Consider the following 17964-nt stretch of genomic DNA (forward strand, 5'->3'; position numbering starts at 1 on the left):
ACCTTTCTGTCCAGCATGGATTGTCTTATTGATATTAAGTCTTGATGACTGACTAAACATGTTCCCAGGTTCATTGCATGTGTACGGGTTTTTTCCCACATGACTCCTCAGATGATCACCAACGTTGGAGGACTGGTTAAGAATTTTCCCACACTCGGTATATTCAGAAGTATTCTCTCCCAAATGTATTCTCTTCTGTCTAATAAGGTTTGAGCTTTGATAAAAGACTTCCCTACATGTAGTACAGTCACAATGGTTCCCTGGCAAATGAGTCCGTAGAGATTTATTAACATTTGAGTCCTGGTTAAATATTTTCTCAGATTCACTGCAACGAGCAATTCTGTTTTCATTGAAAATGCTGTGGTTTTGTTGTAAGGTCGACTGCTCAGGGAAGGACCCCTCAAATGGATACCACTTACCATTTTTGTCTTCCTTTTCAATCTCTGACTTTCAGAAATATTTGACTGAAAGGTTAATGCAATCCTATTGTCAAAATGGTGCAAAGAAGTATTTTCAGCATGGACTAGGTCACTTTCCAGATTCTCCAAATTTTTGTCCTGCAAATATGTCTGTTTGACCACTTGATTTGAGCCTTTGACTGTAGAAACACACTGCCTTGCAGAAGTAGCCATCTTAGAAAGGGTGGTTTTCCAAAATGTTTTATATCCTTCACCGTTTCGGGCAGTGAGACTCGTATAATGGGCAGTTGTCTATGTTTGCATATGTGCTCCATGAGATCTTTGTTGCCTTTGTCTCTCCCCAACACTGTTCCACTCTATCACTAAGCATCCATTCTCATGGGCACAATGTTTACATCTATCCACTAACACTCTTTGGAAAGAAGTTTCTCTGCACATTTTTGGCAGGGGGCTCTGGGTATCATTTGAAGATACAGCTGATAGGTAATGGATAAAGGTAAAATCATCTCACTTTCTGCTGTCAGATAAATACAATCAATATTTCTTATACACAAAACTGAAATCAGAGAACTTTCACTTCAAGAAAAATGAATCATTAGTCTTTCTACAACACTCAGATTGTATTTGAATTTAATCCCAAATATGTTTTTATAAACTTACTGTTGGCATATTTTACAACATTGATTGTGTTTGTTTATTTAGAAATGAAAAGTTTTGGCATGCCTGGGTGGCTCAGAGTGTTGCACATCTGACTCTTGGTTTCAGCTGAGGTCATTGTCTCACCGTTTATAAGTTCCAGCCCCACATTCCGCTCTGCACTGACAGTGTGGAGCCTGCTTGGAATTCTCTTGTCTATCTTTTCCCTTCCTCCATTCTCTCTCTCTCTGTTTCTCAAAATACATGAAAAAAAAAAACTTAAGAAAATGAAAGTTTTCAGCTTGCTTGATTCTAAAGAAATGATTACACCCTTAAATTCTGTGTAATAATGTCTTTTAAGTGCTTAATTCATAAGGGTTTTCATTAGAACTTTCCATGGTTGATATTAATTAATATACTTTACAGTTTTACTATCCATGAAGACATGCCGATAATTCAAAATGTTTGCTTTTTTCATGGGTACACAGTCAGAGTTTAGTATTATAGCTACAGGGGCATCTAGGTGGCTCAGTAGGTCCAGTGTCCAACTTCAGCTCAGGCCATGGTTTCATGGTCCTTGAGTGGGAGTCCCCTGTCGGGCTCTGTGCTGAGAGCTCACAGCCTGGAGCCTGCTTCAGATTCAGTGTCTCCCTCTCTTTCTGCCCCTCCCATGTTTGCACTCTGTCTCTCTCTCTCTCTCTCTCTCTCAAAAATAAATAAATAAACATTAAAATTTTAAAGAAAGGAAACAATTTATAATCATAGTGACAAAGGGGATCCTGGGTGGTGGCTTAATTGGTTAAGAGTCCAACTATTGATTTCGGCTCAGGTCATGATCTCACATTTTAGGAGTCAAATCCTGCATTGGGCTCTGCAGTAACAGGGGAGAGCATGCTTGGGATTCTCTCTCTCTCTCTCTCTCTCTCTCTTTCTCTCTCTCTCTCTCTCTCTCTCTCTCTCTCTGTTTCTCTGTTCCTCCCCTCCTTGTGCTCTCTCTTCAAATAAAAAATAAAATTATAGATTTCCTTTAAATAATTCACCTTTTTTTATGTAGAAGTTTTTGGCTTATATCTTGTCTTATTCTGGTTTTGCAATTCCATAGTAACGTGCTTCCTTTTGTATGGGACTTCCCACAGCTTTATTTTTCAACCTCAGCTTTAGGTGTGGTTTTGTTTTTTACCTGTGTATTTTGTTATGGCGTGACAATTTTCAACTCATTACATTTTCAGAAAATATCAGTGTAACTCAAATATGAATCAGCTTTTTGCCCTCTGCCAACAAAATTATCTAAGTATTTGCGTGTAGAAATATTACACATGCTTACTTTGTGAATCATCCTGTGTATTTCTTTCCTGGGTTAGTGGTCAGTGAATGCAGTGAATGTTGTTTCATGTCTACGTGAGTTGTCATAATAATAGAATTAATTTCATTATCTATTTATTGGTGTACATATTTATTGTGTACATATTTTCATTGTGGTTTCCTTAGAGATTACTTAAAATATCTTAAAAGTATACCAAACCATTATATGTGCTGCTGGCAGAGAGCTTGACACAGGGCTTGAACTCACAAACTGTGAGACCATGACATAAGCCAAAATCAAGGGCCAGACACGTAACCAACTGAGCCACCCTGATGCACCTATGTAGCTATAATATTAAACTGTGACCGTGTACTCATAAAAGAAAAGGAACATTTTGAATTATTGGCATGTCTTCATGGACAGTAAAATTGTAATGTATATTCACTAAAATCAAAAGCTCTAATGAAAATTCTTATGAATGAAGCAGTTAAAAGGCATGAAAAAGTGTATTATGTTAATAGATATCTCCATTTACACAGAATTTAAGGGTATAATCCATCCATAGACTCAAGCATACAAAAACCTTTGCCTTCTTTTAAGTTTTATTAAAGTATATTGAGAGAGAGAGAGAGAGAGAGAGTAGGAGGGACAGAGAGAGAGGGAGAAAATCCCAAGCAGGCTCCATGCTGTCAGGGCAGAGCTGGATACAGGGCTAGAACTCACAAACTATGAAGTTGTCATGAACTGAACTGAAATCAAGAGTCAGATGCTCAACCCTCTGAGCCACACAGGTGTCCCAAAAACTTTCATTTCTAAATAAACAAACACCATCAGCATTGTAAATAGGCCAACAAGCACTTTATTTAAAAAACAAACAAACAAAAAACAACCTTTTTATATTGAATTCAGATACATTCTGAGGAAAGTAGAAAAGACTGATTCATGTTTCCTGAAGCAAAATTACATTTATAATCAAAACTTTTTTTCTAAATATAAGAAATTCACTAATCATCTACCTCATTTCTTATGAAGCACACATCCATCCATGTCATATCAGAACTTTTAATCTAGGAGTACCTAGGTGGCTCAGTCAGTTAAGCATAAGACTTCGGCTTAGGTCATGATCTCACAATTTGCGGGTTCAAGCCCCATGTCAGGCTCTGTGTGGACAGCTCAGAGCCTGGAGCCTGCTTCAGATTCTGTGTCTCCCTCTCTCTCTGCCCTCCCCTACTCAGTCTCTCTTTCAAAAATAAACATTAAAGGGACGCTTGGGTGGCTCAGTCGGTTAAGCGGCCAACTTCAGCTCAGGTCATGATCTCGCAGTCCGAGAGTTCGAGCCCCGCGTAGGGCTCTGTGCTGACTGCTCAGAGCCTGGAGCCTGTTTCAGATTCTGTGTCTCCCTCTCTCTCTCTGACCCTCCCCTATTCATGCTCTGTCTCTCTCTGTCTCAAAAATAAATAAACGTTAAATTTTTTTTTTTTAAATAAACATTAAAAAAAATTTAAAAAATTTTTGATCCAATAAATCATCAAGTAATCTCAAATATATCTACTCAGAAAGTGAAAACATATATGACAAAGTCACAGGAACTTCATATTATACAAGACAAAATTATGAAATGATTCAATTATTAAGAAATAATGTAACAATTGAGATTTATTATAGGTTGTGAGTTTTAAATTCTAAATGTCCTATCTCCCCTATGGCATTAATTCATGTAGGAATTCCAGGAAAATAATAGGTGCTTGAAATTATTTCACCATTAAGAAATGGAACACATAGAATAGAAATCTCTTATTTTAGTTAATACCAAACAACTGAACTTTTTTTGTTTTGTTTTGTTTTTGTTTTGTTTTTTTTTTTGAGAGAGAGATAAAGACCAAGTAGGGGAGGAACAGAGAGAGAGAGGGAGACCGAATTCCAAGCTTGCTCTGTGCTGTCATCACAGAGGCCTATGCTGGCCCCAAACTCACTGTCTGTGAGATCATGACTTCAGCTGAAGTCAGATGCTTAACCAATTGATCCAACCATGCGCCCTCAAAACTGAACTTTTGAAGTAAAATAAAGGGTTAGATTTTCTCATTTTAGGGAGGTGCTTTATTATCTGATGAAATGAGTGGGTGTCAATTTAGTACGATTAAGATTAAAGCATCCATAATATCGGAAAACATAACATGTGATATCTGTCCCCATTGTTTCCAGGATTTCTGCACCAACCGCCAATATGTCCATCAGTACTCCAACACACTTCTCACACAAGGCAAATACTCTGAAATGTATTAACATAGACTTCCTCAGAAATACAGAGATTTCCCGGACCCTCAAAGCAATGGACAACCAATCAATCAGATTACGGAGCCCCTCACTGTGGATGTGAAGGACCTACAGTGGAACTGAAGGACAATCCTTAGAGAATGTAAGAGCATGATGTGTTGGAAAGCAGAAGTCCACTGTGAGAGGAAGAGACATAAAACCGGCCTTTTAAAACTAATTTCAATTCAAGGAGGTCTTCTCAAACCACGTTTTGTTTTTTTTTTTTAATTTTTTTTTCAACGTTTTTTATTTATTTTTGGGACAGAGAGAGACAGAGCATGAACGGGGGAGGGGCAGAGAGAGAGGGAGACACAGAATCGGAAACAGGCTCCAGGCTCCGAGCCATCAGCCCAGAGCCTGACGTGGGGCTCGAACTCACAGACCGCGAGATCGTGACCTGGCTGAAGTCGGATGCTTAAGCAACTGCGCCACCCAGGCGCCCCTCAAACCACGTTTTAAGGTCAGTCTTCATCCTTCACATTTGGACCTCACCTTTGTCATCTGTTTCATTCATTCCCACCTACCTGGGTGTGTAGCTACTGTCTCCTTTCTCTTCCATTCCCAGAACTCCTTCTTAAGTTCCAAAAAGAGGACCAGGTCTGGCTTTGTCACAAGACCTGGATGCTAGAAAAAAGGAATAGGAGTATTGCTGGAGATTCTACCTTTCAATCCAGTATTGGACTCAGCAGAGAGGACATTGTGCAATTCTGGAAAATGCCCAATAGCCCCTTTAGAACACCCAGGATGGTTTCCAAGGTTCACATCTTGATCTCTACTTCCCAGTATTACACTACCATAATGAGTAGGGATTGGTATTGAAGATGGAAATACCATTTTATGACACTCAATGTTTAGAATTGTCATTAATCTAAAAAATGATGATGTTAGTCTAAGGAAGGGAAAACTAACTTTGAAAGAAACATCATGAAGATATTTCTTTACATCTACAAACTCATAATTATTTCCCTTATGTAGGGATTTGAATCCCAGTCATGCAAAGAGGAAGATTCCAAGAGACAGTCTTCAAAGGAAGGAACAAAACCTGAGTGTGGTTTGGGAAATCTGGAGGGTGTTATCCTCACCCAAGAAGAGGAGGTGTCCATAGGTCTCTAACATAACATCCTTGTACACTTCTCGCTGACTCTGGTTCAGGCATCCCTACTCCTCCAGAGAGAATACTACAGCCACATCCCTGAAGGTCAGCAGTCCCTGCAATAAATACCACAGTTACCAAGTGGACACATGAGGAGTTCAAATGGTCCCTAAAATGCAAGAGGCAGTTCATGTCACAAGCCGCAACCCACGATCTGACATTCCACTGCTTACCTGCATTTGCTCACTGACCTTCTCCCTCAGTTTACTTAACCTCTTCTTTCCACCTTACCTTTTACTTCAGGCAAAACACCCCATGGGCATACTGTCCTGTGGTGGAAACAGAAAGTATCCAACAAAGGTAATGACTGCCCTGAGGAAGAGCTTCCATTGTCTCAATTTGACCTTAACCCCCAGCTCACATCTATGCAGATGAACATTAGAGTAAGCATGAAGTGAGAACAGTTACCTATATCTCATTATATATATTTTTAAGTTTATTCCCTGAGAGAGAGAGAGCACAAGTATGGGTGGGGCAGAGAGAAGAAATCCCACCAGGCTCCATGCTCAGCATGGAGCTTGACTTGGGGCTTGACCTTAAGACTATGAGATCATGACTTGAGCCTAAATCAAAAGTCAGAAGCTCAAGGGACTGGGACACCCAGGAGCTCCCTTTTACCTCATTATAATACTAAAATCTCCACCCAAGGAGGAGTATAAACCTCATTTACTATGTAGCATACAGTGAATGTATAGAACTGTTTTCTTAAGGCTCATGTGCAACCTTATCCCCAGCCTCCTTTGATAAATATCCACCCTAACCCTAAATAAAAGGAAAGCATTCCAGGGTGCATGGGTGGCTCTGTTGCTGAAGCATCCAACTATTGGTTTCAGCTCAGGTCATGATCTCACAGTTTCTGAGTTCAAACCCTGCATCAGACTCTGTGTTGACAGCACGGAGCCTGCTTGGAATTCTCTCTCTCTCCCTCTCTCTCTGTCCCTCCTCCACTCAGTCTGTCTCTGAAAATAAATTTAAACAAAATTTTTTTTAATTTTTTTTTAACGTTTATTTATTTTTTTTGAGACAGAGAGAGACAGAGCATGAACAGGGGAGGGGCAGAGAGAGAGGGAGACAGAGAATCTGAAACAGGCTCCAGGCTCTGAGCCGTCAGCACAGAGCCCGACACGGGGCTCGAACTCACGGACCTGAGCCGAAGTCAGACACTTAACCGACCAAGCCACCCAGGTGCCCCAACAAAATTTTTTTTTTTAAAAAGGAAATTATTCTCCTTTCCTCTGTGTCTCTGCTTTGGAAATTATTCCCTGTGATCTCCTTATTTCCTGTAAATCAATTTTCCTTTGTCTGACATCCCCACTTGGTATAGTTTTTTTTGTGATTCACCAAGGACTGTATTACTGTTTGTTCAGTTATATTAGGAGAACTGGTTCCTGCTTAGATGAGTTTCTTGCTTTCTGCAGTAAGAGAATTTGTAACACAGTATTATGCTGTAATATATTCTTTAACTTTGAGGTATGAACCATTATAAATATTGTGTTTATTCAAGAGAATTTGTAAAACGAAGGCATCAACACAGGCATACACATTTTGGAATCCTGTATTTCCATCATACAGTACATGTGGTGTCTATTTCTTAATGGGAAGTTTTGGTGAGTTACAAATGTATTCTAATGTATGCTAATTCACATTAGCATCTTCTAATGTGAATTACAATTTCACAACAGTGCATTTGAGATCTTGTTAAAATGAGGGTACTGTTCAGGAGTTCTAGCATGGGGTAGGTGTCTGCATTTCTAACAAGGCATTAGTCTATGGGCCAAGGGATACATATTCCAATAATGAAGTAGAACTCAAATTCAAGAACTCTCAGAGGACTTGGAATTGAGTGGGTTTTACAGCAATTACAAGTTCTACTAGACTAGCAAGAAAGGGGACAAGGCTTTTCAAGCATTTCCTGGTTAGTAGAGAGCATTAAACAGTTTCTCATAAATTCATGGAAAAAAAAATAATAATCTAAGACAAGAAACACATTATTCTTCTATTTTTGGTGAATATTTGTTAAGCACCCAGTACATGGTATGGATCAGATTTTAATCTAGGTTAACTGACCTAGAGTTGATCTAAAATGACACACAGGTCAATATACACAAGGACCCTAAATCAATGTTCATAACAGGTGTTAAACCCTGAGAAAACTGATGGAAAGAAGATATGCACACAAAATTCATCTATATTTATACATTCCATGCACACATCCATACATTTTGAAAGTAGTTATAACATTAAACGTGGTAGAATAGAATATTATCAGGGTGACTGAAAAAGTTTTCAAGAGCAGTACCTGGATGGCTTAGTACCTTAGGTTTCCACCTCTTGATTTCAGTTCATGTCATGATCTCAGGGTTCCTGAGTTCAAGCCTCACCTCAGGCTCTGTGCTGACAGTGTGGCTTGCCTGGAATTCTGTCTCTCCCTTTCTTTCTCTGCCCCTCCTTGTCTCTCTCAAAACTTAAAAAAAAAAAAAAAGCCAAACAAACAAAAAACATTTCAATGACCTGAAACTTCTCAATCTAGTCGTAGGTGATAATGCTTAAGTCTTTTACTCACATTATCAACACAAACACATAGAATGATATGAATATAACAGTTTTTCTTTCTGAGTCTACTATGACGGATACAAACAGAAACATGTTCACCTTCACCACAGAAGGCTGACCTAGAGCCTGCACAGTTTGGATGATCATCAAATACAGACTGGTTCCTGCATTCAATTTTTCTTTTTCCATGTTTATTTATATTGTGAGAGAGAGCATGGGCAAACATGGTGTAAAAAGGGGAGAGGCTGAGAGAGGGAGAGACTCCAAGCCTGCTCCTGGCTGTGACTGAGCCACGCAGGTGCCTCTGGATGCTGGATTTTTTAAAGGGTCACATGAGTGCTAGTGTGTCTCATCAATTGTTAATATTGAACTGAATGATAAGCATCAGAGAAATCTTGCAGAAGTAGTTTTACAAGTAGAAATTTAAAGAAAGTTTTGTGATTGAACACTGTGCACTTACCCTCCCCCATGAACATACAAGCTCCACGCAGCCAAAATACATTTCTTTCTGCCCATGGGTCCTGCCCCTGTCCTTTTTCAGTAAATCCCGTCTTGTACCATACAGTACCTCAAAAATAGTATCTTGACCGTAGTACTCAATGATCCCATAATATAATTGTCCTTGGAAACCTTTTTTTATATTTTATTTTGTTTTAGATTTTTAATTTATTTATTCTTTATTGAAAGAGAGAGAGGGCACAAGTAAGGGAGGGTGAAAAGAGAGAGGGGGAGAGAGAAAGAGAGTTGTGGGACTCAAACTCATGAACTGTGAGTTGAATCAGATACTTAATCAAGTGAGCCACCCAGGCACCTCGAAAGGCTTTTTTTCAATATAATGTCTATTTATTTTGAGAAAGAAAGAGTGCAGGTGCAGGGGAGTGACAGACACAGAGAGAGAATCCCAAGAGGGCTCCCGCTGTCAGCATGTGGCCTAACATGGGGTTCTCTCTCATGAACCTCGAGATCATGATCTGCACGGAAATCAAGAGTGGAGACTTCATCGACTGAGCCACCCAGACACCCCTCATTGAAAGCTTTTGTTTCAATCATCACTTGTGCTCTATGGTATTTCAGGATTTTAAGACACTCAAACATATTAATTATGTCATTCTTTTCTTTCTGAAAACACAAACAAGTAAATAGAAGAGTATGTCTGTGTCATGACTATGCAGTGAAATAAAAACCTACGGGATGAAGGTCTGATTGATTTAGAACCTCTACTCCCATAAGTCATTACATCTACTACACAAGTCGAGGGACTTCATTGCTCAGTAGAAACTGATGTGAGGTGGGCCAGGAGTAAATAAATGCTCAAGAAACTATTCTTGAGACCTTTTTGGTGAACGAGGCTGATCTTATTAAAGCATAGGGACGGGACATGTGGGAAGAATGAGCTGCAGTGTGATTGTTAGGAGACATTCATTATATACTTTAAGTTGGGGGGGGGGTTGGAATAAAGATTCTGAAGGGATTTCATAGGTTAAAGAGGACTCACAGGATCCTGGAAGTCTGGCTATTGTCAAGGGAAGCTTGCTTTTCCCCTCTAGAAAAGCATTAACATTAAAGCGGTTGTAAATTCCTTGAGAAATATCTTCCTCTTCCAGTCTTAAGTATTTCTCAGTGGGTTGTAAGTTGTAAGACAATTTAATTTTACCTATATTTCTTTTGCCTTTGTTTTCCTCACAGAAACTGCAAGGTAGGGGTGCCTGGGTCCTTAGTCAGTTAAGTGTTTGACTCTTCAGCTCAGGTCAAGGACTCATGGTTTTGTGAGTTTGAGCCCTGAGTCATGCTCTGCACAGACCCTGTGGAGCCTGCTTGGGATTCATGGTTTCTCCGCAACTCCAATCCTCCTGCTCTCTCTGGGTCTCTCAAAAAAAATAAAAATAAAAAAAAAAAAAAAAAAAAAAAAAACCAAGGAAAGAGAAACTAAAAGAAAGTTTCCATTTTAAATGTGATGGTGTCTTGGGGCACCTGGGGGCTCACTCGGTTGAGCCTGACTTCAGCTCAGGTCATGATCTCACAACTCTGTGAGTTCGAGCCCCACACTGGGCTCTGTGCTGATGGCTTGGGGCCTGGAGCCTGCTTCAAGTTCTATGTCTCCCCCTCTCTCTGCCCCTCCCCCACTCACATTCTGTCTCTGTCTCTCTCAAAAATATATAAACATTAAAAAAAAATTAAATATGATGGTGTCTCGAAGTCAGGGAATCTGCCTAAAATCATTACAACTGATAAGAAGGAATAATATGAACGTTATAGGGAGGAAATCTGTCACAGAGCACAAAGTCAAGTAAAAGAAGGTAATAATGGCTAGAAGGAAACAAATCGTTATCAGTGCCTAAGGCACACCTCAGGACACAGGATCACCGTGTGTTCTTGTGACCCCAAACAGTAAATCAGAATATAAACAATTTTGAAGATACAATGGATTTATACAGCCTTCAGTCACATATAGTCTCCATGTCCTGTAATATCTAGACTATTTTACAGTATGTTTTCCACATCCTAATGACCAGGAACATTCCAGATTATTCTGTGCCTCATATCTATCTGATGTATTTTGCATTTTCATAATCGTACTCTACCCGGAGCAGAGAAACCATCCAGATCAGACCTAAATGGGAACGGTTTTCTTTGAGTGCTGTCCCAGGACCAGACCCCATCAGCAACAGGAAACCTGGACTCAACACTCTCCTCTCTGGATATGTCACAAAGGGAATATTTTCATTACTTGCAGGAATTTAATTCAAAGTGACAACTGTTGATGTCCTACTGGAAACCAGGTTGGAGAGAAGGGAGCAAAGTCTCTGGGATATAGGGGAGGAGTGTTCTAAAGACATAACCTAGAATATCATTTTTTTTTAACGTTTATTTATTTTTGAGACAGAGAGAGACAGAGCATGAACGGGGGAGGGTCAGAGAGAGAGGGAGACACAGAATCTGAAACAGGCTCCAGGCTCTGAGCAGTCAGCACAGAGCCCGACACGGGGCTCGAACTCACGGACTGCCGAGATCATGCCCTGAGCCGAAGTAGGACGCTTAACCGACTGAGCCACCCAGGCGCCCCTAGAATATCATTTCTGAGAAGCTTAAAACGTAGGTGAAAACTTAAAGCAGAACCATCAGAACTAAAAAAAAAAACAAAAACAAAAACAAACAAACAAAAAAAAACATTGCCTTTTTTTTTTTTAAACTTCTCTTAGAGAGAGAGGATCAATGTAAATGAATGTAAATGGAAGACAGGGACACAGGGACAGAGAGGAAATCTTAAGTAGGCTCGAAACTCAGAAGGAACCCCGACTCAGGGCTGGATCACAGGTCCCTGGGATCATGAGCCCAAATCAAGAGTCTGATGCTCAAATGGCTGAAACACCCAGGTGCCCTGCAATTTCTACATGCCCGGAATTCAGGAGAAAAAGATCACAGGTCCTCCGGCCTGGGGCGCAAGGCTTACCTGAGAACTGGCCATTTTTTCCTTCACCTCCTCTTCAAGATTTCTTTCTCAGAAGATCTTTGTGGAGAAAACAGCACAAGTAGGAGAAAATGTCGGTAAAGACACCAACACTGCCTCTTCACCTCCTGTAACCTGATCGCCTGCAGGCAGGGCTTTGAAATGCAAAAAAGGCCCAAGTTCCTAGTCCTTTGTGTCTGGAGCTATTCAGAAACTGTCAGCTCCCACTTGGAGACCAATCACTGAGTTTCCCTTCTCTGCTTTCAGTGGCCCTCCCCTCCCACATGAGCCCACAAATTCTGCTTGAGCATAGAAAAATGTTCCTACGCAGACCTGACACACCCCAACTCCTGTACAGGAGACCCTATTACCTCCCCTTGAGGAAAAGCCTGCACTCAACTATCATAAATTATTGGGAAGCCTTCCTTCTCAACCCTGGGCCTCACTTAGAATTATAATAGGAGGGGCACCTGTGTAGCTCAGTAGGTCCAGGGTCCGACCTCAGCTCAGGTCATGATCTCACGGTCTGTGAGTTTGAACCCCATGTCTGCCGCTGTGCTGACAGCTCAGCGCCTGAAGCCTGCCTCAGATTCTGTGCCTCCCTCTCTCTCTGCCCCAACCCACTCGCATTCTGTCTCTGTCTCTCTCAAAAATAAGTAAACATTAAAAAAAAAAAAAGAATTATAATAGGAAAAGATAGAATTCAGAAGGCAGAAAGGGAAAGATTAGGACCTGAGGTCCCTGGGTGGGGAAAAACACTTTTTTTTCCAAAACACTGGAACAATGCTGGGAGTGTCTGACCACAGCAAACCCCCTCAGGTGTAAGGTTCCTCTTAAACATGTAACACATATCACCGACTTCCCTTCAGGTTCCCCTCAGGAATTTGACAGAAGACCCAACTTAGTGGTAGAACATAAAACGTATGACCCACAAGGAACTGTGGGGCCTCACCATCCCGAGTACAATGGGAATGAGACAATCAGGAATGGAAAACCCAACACCTAGGGTTAGCAAGCCAATACGAGTAGGTGGTGAAAAGGAAATAGGGGAAAGGGAAGGTGGGAGAGACCCAATCCTCACAAAACAAAGATCCTTGCCTATTGTCTCGGGTTTTCACCCTCCGACACCCCTCTGTGTACAGCGAGCTTTCCTACCACTCTCCCTCTCTTAGACACTAATCACCTCTGCCTGTGGCTCATTTTGTGCCCACCTCTTCTTTCTTTGAAGCAGGAAGACCAGGAATCCCTGGTGTTGAGGTCAAAAATCCTGCACCTGAATCCCCTGGAGCACTTCCCTGAAACCACACTGTGGTTTCCACCCACTCAGTTGAGAGAATGTGAGGGGGAGGGCAGCAGCAATGATCCTTCTTGAAACTCCACAGGTGATCCTACTGGGAAGCATTTGGGGAGGAGATCAGCAAAGCACAGTCACCCAGGCTAGGGATGTTGTCCAGATTAAAATCCATGCCTTCTCCACTGACCAGAGTTTGTGGAGATTTACACATTCTCCCTCTTTCTGCTACACAGAGGGAGACACCCTTCCAAATGGAACTTACCCTGATACATGCAAATGTCTGTTACAAAGGAAACCTGTCCTGGGTTTCAGAGCTTTTCCTTGGTCTGTTTCAAATAATCCTTCTGGCAAAGAGACATAATTAGACTCGATGAGCTGCTGTCCTTCAGGAGGAAATTTTATTTCCCTAAGTCACTGCCAGGTAGTTTTCCAAATGCAATATATATATTTTAATGTTTATTTATTTCTGAGAGAGAGGCACAGAGCATGAGCAGAGGAGGCACAGAGAGAGAGGGAGACATGGAATCTGAAGCAGGTTCCAGGCTCTGAGCTGTCAGCACCCAGCCCAACACATGGATCCAACCCTCCAAACCATGAAACCATGACCTGAGCCAAAGTCAGACACTTAACTGGGCCACCAAGGCGCCCCAGAAATTCATGTTTATTGAGAGGTATCATGATTCATGCACTGATAATGAATACGCGACAATCTAATTGTTTTATGGTAGCCTAGTACAATCAATACAATGGCTTCAAGGTAGACCAGCCTGTACACAAATGAGTGGCTCCTCATAAAATTGTTACAAATCTGACCTTTCTGTCCAGTGTAGGTTGTCTTATCCATTTTCAGTCTTGATGACTGACTAAGCATGTTCCCAGGTTAATGACATGTGTATGGGGTTTTTTTCCCACATGAATCCTCTGATGATCACCATCATTGGAGGATAGGTTAGGGATTTTCCCACATTCATTATATTTGTAATGATTCTCTCCTAAATATATACTCTTCTGTATACTAAGGTTGGAGCTTTGATAAAACACTTCCCTACATTTATTACAGTCATAATGGTTCTCTGGAAGATGAGTCTTCAGATGTTTATTAACGTTTGAACGCTGCTTAAATATTGCTTAAATGCTGCTTAAATGCAGACTGCATTGAGGAATCCTGTTTTCATTGAAAGTGTTGTGGTTTTGTTTTAAGGTTGACTGCTCAGTGAAGACCTCTCAACGGGATACCACCTACCACTTTTTTTCATTTTTAAATCTCTGATTTTCAGAAATATTTGATTGAAAGGTGAATGCAATCCTATTGTCAAAAGGGTACAAATAAGTATTTTCAGCATAGACTAGGTCACCTTCCAGGTTTTCCAAATTTTTGTTCTGCATATATGTATGTTTGACCATTTGATTTGAGTCTTTGCTTATAGAAACACACCACTTTGCAGTAGTGCAGTTAGAAAGGGGGGTTCTAAAATGTTTATATCCTTCACCATTTTGTGCAGTGAGACTCTTATTATGGGTAATTGTCTCCCTTTGGATATGTCCTTCATGATAGCTTTGATGCCCTTCACCCTCCCCAACACTGTTCCAGTCTCTCATTAAGCATACTTTCTCAAGGTCACTATGTTTATGTCTACCTACTGACAGTCTTTGGAAACAAGTTTCTATGCACATCTTTGGGAGGAGGCTCTGGGTGCCATTTGAAGATACAGCTGAAAGGTAATGAATAAAAGTAAAATCAATCCACTACTGTCAGATGAATACAGTTAAAATTTCTGATACACAAAACTAAAATCAGAGACTTTCAACTTAAGGACAAATGAATCATTAGTTTTTATACTTCACTCAGAATGTATCTGAATTTCATCTCTCAGTTTTTGGTTTTTTTTAATATATAGTGATTGTTGGCACATTTTACAACTTTGATGGTATTTGTTTATTAAGAAATGAAATGCTCAGGGCATTGAGCATCAGACTCTTGATTTCAGCTCAGGTCACCATCTCATGATTTGTGAGTTGAAGCCCCATGCCTGGCTCTGCAGTGACAGAGTGGAGCCTACTTGGGATTCCCTCCCTTTCTCTCTACCCCTCTGCCACTCTCTCTCTCTCTCTCTCTCTCTCTCTCAACATACACTTTTAATACAAACTTAAAAATAATGAAATGAAAACTTTTTGTTTGCTGGATTCTAGAGGATGGGTGATACCCTTAAATTCTGTGGAATAGGACAGAACTATTAACATAGTTCATTTCTTAAGGTCTTTTAAGTGCTTAATTCATAAAAGTTTTCATGAGAGCTTTCCATGGGAGATTTTAATGAATATTCTTTACACCTTTATTGTCCATGAACACATGCCAATAATTCAAAATGTTCCTTTCTTCATGGGTACACAGTCACACTTTAAAATTATACATACACAGGGTCACTTGGGTGTCTCAGTTGCTTCACCATCCAACTCCTGATTTCAACTCAGGTCATGATCTCATGGTTGGGATTCTCTCTCTCTCCTTCTCTCCCTGATCCTCCCCCCCTTGTGCTCTGTCTCTTTCAAAATCAGTAAACTTTAAAATAAAATTATAGTAGGTATCCTTTAAATAATTCATCTTTCTTATGTAGAATTTTTTGGGTTATATTTTCTCTTATTCTGGTTTGCAATTCCATAATAATATGCTTCCTTTTGTATAGAAATTTCCACAGCATTATTTAGGTGTGGTTTTGTTTTTACCTGTATGTTTTGTTATAGAGTGACAATTTTCAACTCGTTACATTTTTGGACAATGTGAGTGTAACTCAAATATGAATTGGTTTTGTTCCCTTTGCCATTAAAAGTATCTATGTGTTTGTCTGTAGAAATATTACCCATGTGTCCTTTGTGACTCACCTTGTGTATTTCTTCCCTTGGTTAGTGGTCAGTGAATGTTGTATTATGTCTACGGGAATTGTTAGAATAATAGAATCCATGACATCATCTATTTATTGGTGAATGTATTATCAGTAGGTATTTTCATTGTGGTTCCCTTAGAGATTACTTAAAACATCTTAAAGGCATAACAACTATTATATGTGTCACTAGCCCCATGTCAGTCTGAGCCATTGTAGTTGGATGACATTCCACTTAAGCTGATCCACAGCTGGCAGAATACTCAGTCCTGCTTGAGCTCCATGATGTGTTCTACTCTGAGGATTGTGCAAAGTACTGATTAGTTGAGGAGCCGTTCACCAGTCATAGGCAGTGAGTATTTCTGCCTCAAACAGTGCACCTAGTTTTTAGGCTAGATGCCCCTCTCTTCATGCACAGCTCACGTAGCATTTTTTTCCCCATCTGGTGGGGAGCAGAAAGAGGATGTCTGTCCATTGTAGAGACTGACACCATGAAGTTGGGAACCAGGCTGTGCTCACATTTAACACTGGCACAAGTGACAATAACGATGCATTTTGGGGTAGCTGTTGTTTTGTGTTCTGCTATACCATGAAAAGGCCAATGTGTACTTTGTAGAAAGGAAGATGCATATTTTCTAGTATGTATACAGTGAGTATATAGATGCTCATGTCGGATGAAATGGCTCATATACCCTATGGTGCACTCTGGCTTCTCCGTTTCTTCCCTGTGGTATTGTCCACCTGCAGCCATGTGTTCACAGTTGCTCTCTCATGGCCACAGATGTGTGCCCCTCCATCAGCTATCAGACTGTGTTCCATGCAGCAAGGAGGGAGTATAAATCAGATGGGACTTCAGGAATTTATTTTGCAACCACTCCTGTTTCATTCAGGGAAGGCCATCCTTTTCAAGGCCCCTCTCTCTTCATCTCATGGACCTGAACATTGGCAAACCACAACTCTAACTAAGAATGTATCTGTAAGACAGGTGGATACGTGAGATGGTTGGGAATGGGCAGTGTAACCTGAAGTGCTTCAAGGCATCTGACACTAAGGACATCATGCCTTGCAGTAGAATCAGATGTTATGAAAAATCCCCTGAAATTTAGAGTATGCCTACCCAGATTCACAAGAATTTATCATGTATGCAAATGGGGTGCTAATTCTCTATACCTGAGTACAAACAACTAATTAAGAGTGTAATTATTTATTGTGTTATAGGAAAAGTCATGAAATGCAGATTCAGAGTAAGAATGTTGCCATATTCAACTCCATTATAAAATATAACATCTATTAACATGTGGCCATATGTGTTTCATATCTTACTTGATGAAATATTTGAATAAATTCAAATTCATGTAAATTTGTATTATTTGATGAAAGAATCTGAGGACAAGTGTATTTTTGGGTGATTCCAGCATACTCAATGAGGAACATGAGACATGGAAGATGTGAAAACTGAACCAGACTATGTTAGAGTCAGACTTATTTATGAATAAAGCAAATGTGTATGTTGTGTGTGTATGTGTGTGTGTGTATCACACCACTAACATCACCACAAACACAGAAGGTTTCTAAGAGTGACTTTAAATTTTTTTTAACGTTTATTCATTTTTTGATAGAGACAGAGTATGAGTGGGGAAGGGGCAGAGAGAGAGAGGGAGACACAGAATCCAAAGGAGGCTCCTGGCTCTGAGCTGACAGCACAGACCTGATGTGTGCTCAAACGCACGGACTGTCAGATCATGACTGAACCAAAGTCGGATGCCCAACCGACTGAGCCACCCAGGTGCCCCTAAGAGTGACCTTTAATGTGTATAACTCAGGGATGACCTTTGATTTAGTTACTGCAGAGACTGTCAAATTTATTTTGAATCAGATTTACCTGAAGCACTTATAAAATATCAGATTTCTAGGTCTCTTCCCATGTTACCATTTCAATACTTCTGGGCTGTAACTCCCCAATTTT

At 40.3% G+C, this 17964-nt stretch overlaps 1 protein-coding gene across 2 annotated transcripts in view; it reads right to left on the minus strand.

Annotated features, from left to right (window-relative positions):
• Window positions 1-17964, minus strand: part of LOC125915750 (zinc finger protein 420-like) — a 76411-nt gene that overhangs the window by 33444 nt on the left and 25003 nt on the right. The window contains exons 1-2 of one of the 2 annotated variants that reach the window (XR_007455734.1): window positions 5754-5877; window positions 5196-5295 (exon numbers count right to left, since the gene is read on the minus strand). The exons of the other annotated variant lie outside the window; for it this stretch is intronic. The gene's annotated coding sequence lies outside the window, so the exon portion shown is untranslated. Of the gene's footprint in view, window positions 1-5195; window positions 5296-5753; window positions 5878-17964 lie in introns of those variants that run through there. 2 annotated transcript variants of the gene reach the window in all.

This window comes from Panthera uncia, assembly GCF_023721935.1.
Source record: "Panthera uncia isolate 11264 chromosome E2 unlocalized genomic scaffold, Puncia_PCG_1.0 HiC_scaffold_19, whole genome shotgun sequence".
Lineage (NCBI taxonomy): Eukaryota > Metazoa > Chordata > Mammalia > Carnivora > Felidae > Panthera > Panthera uncia.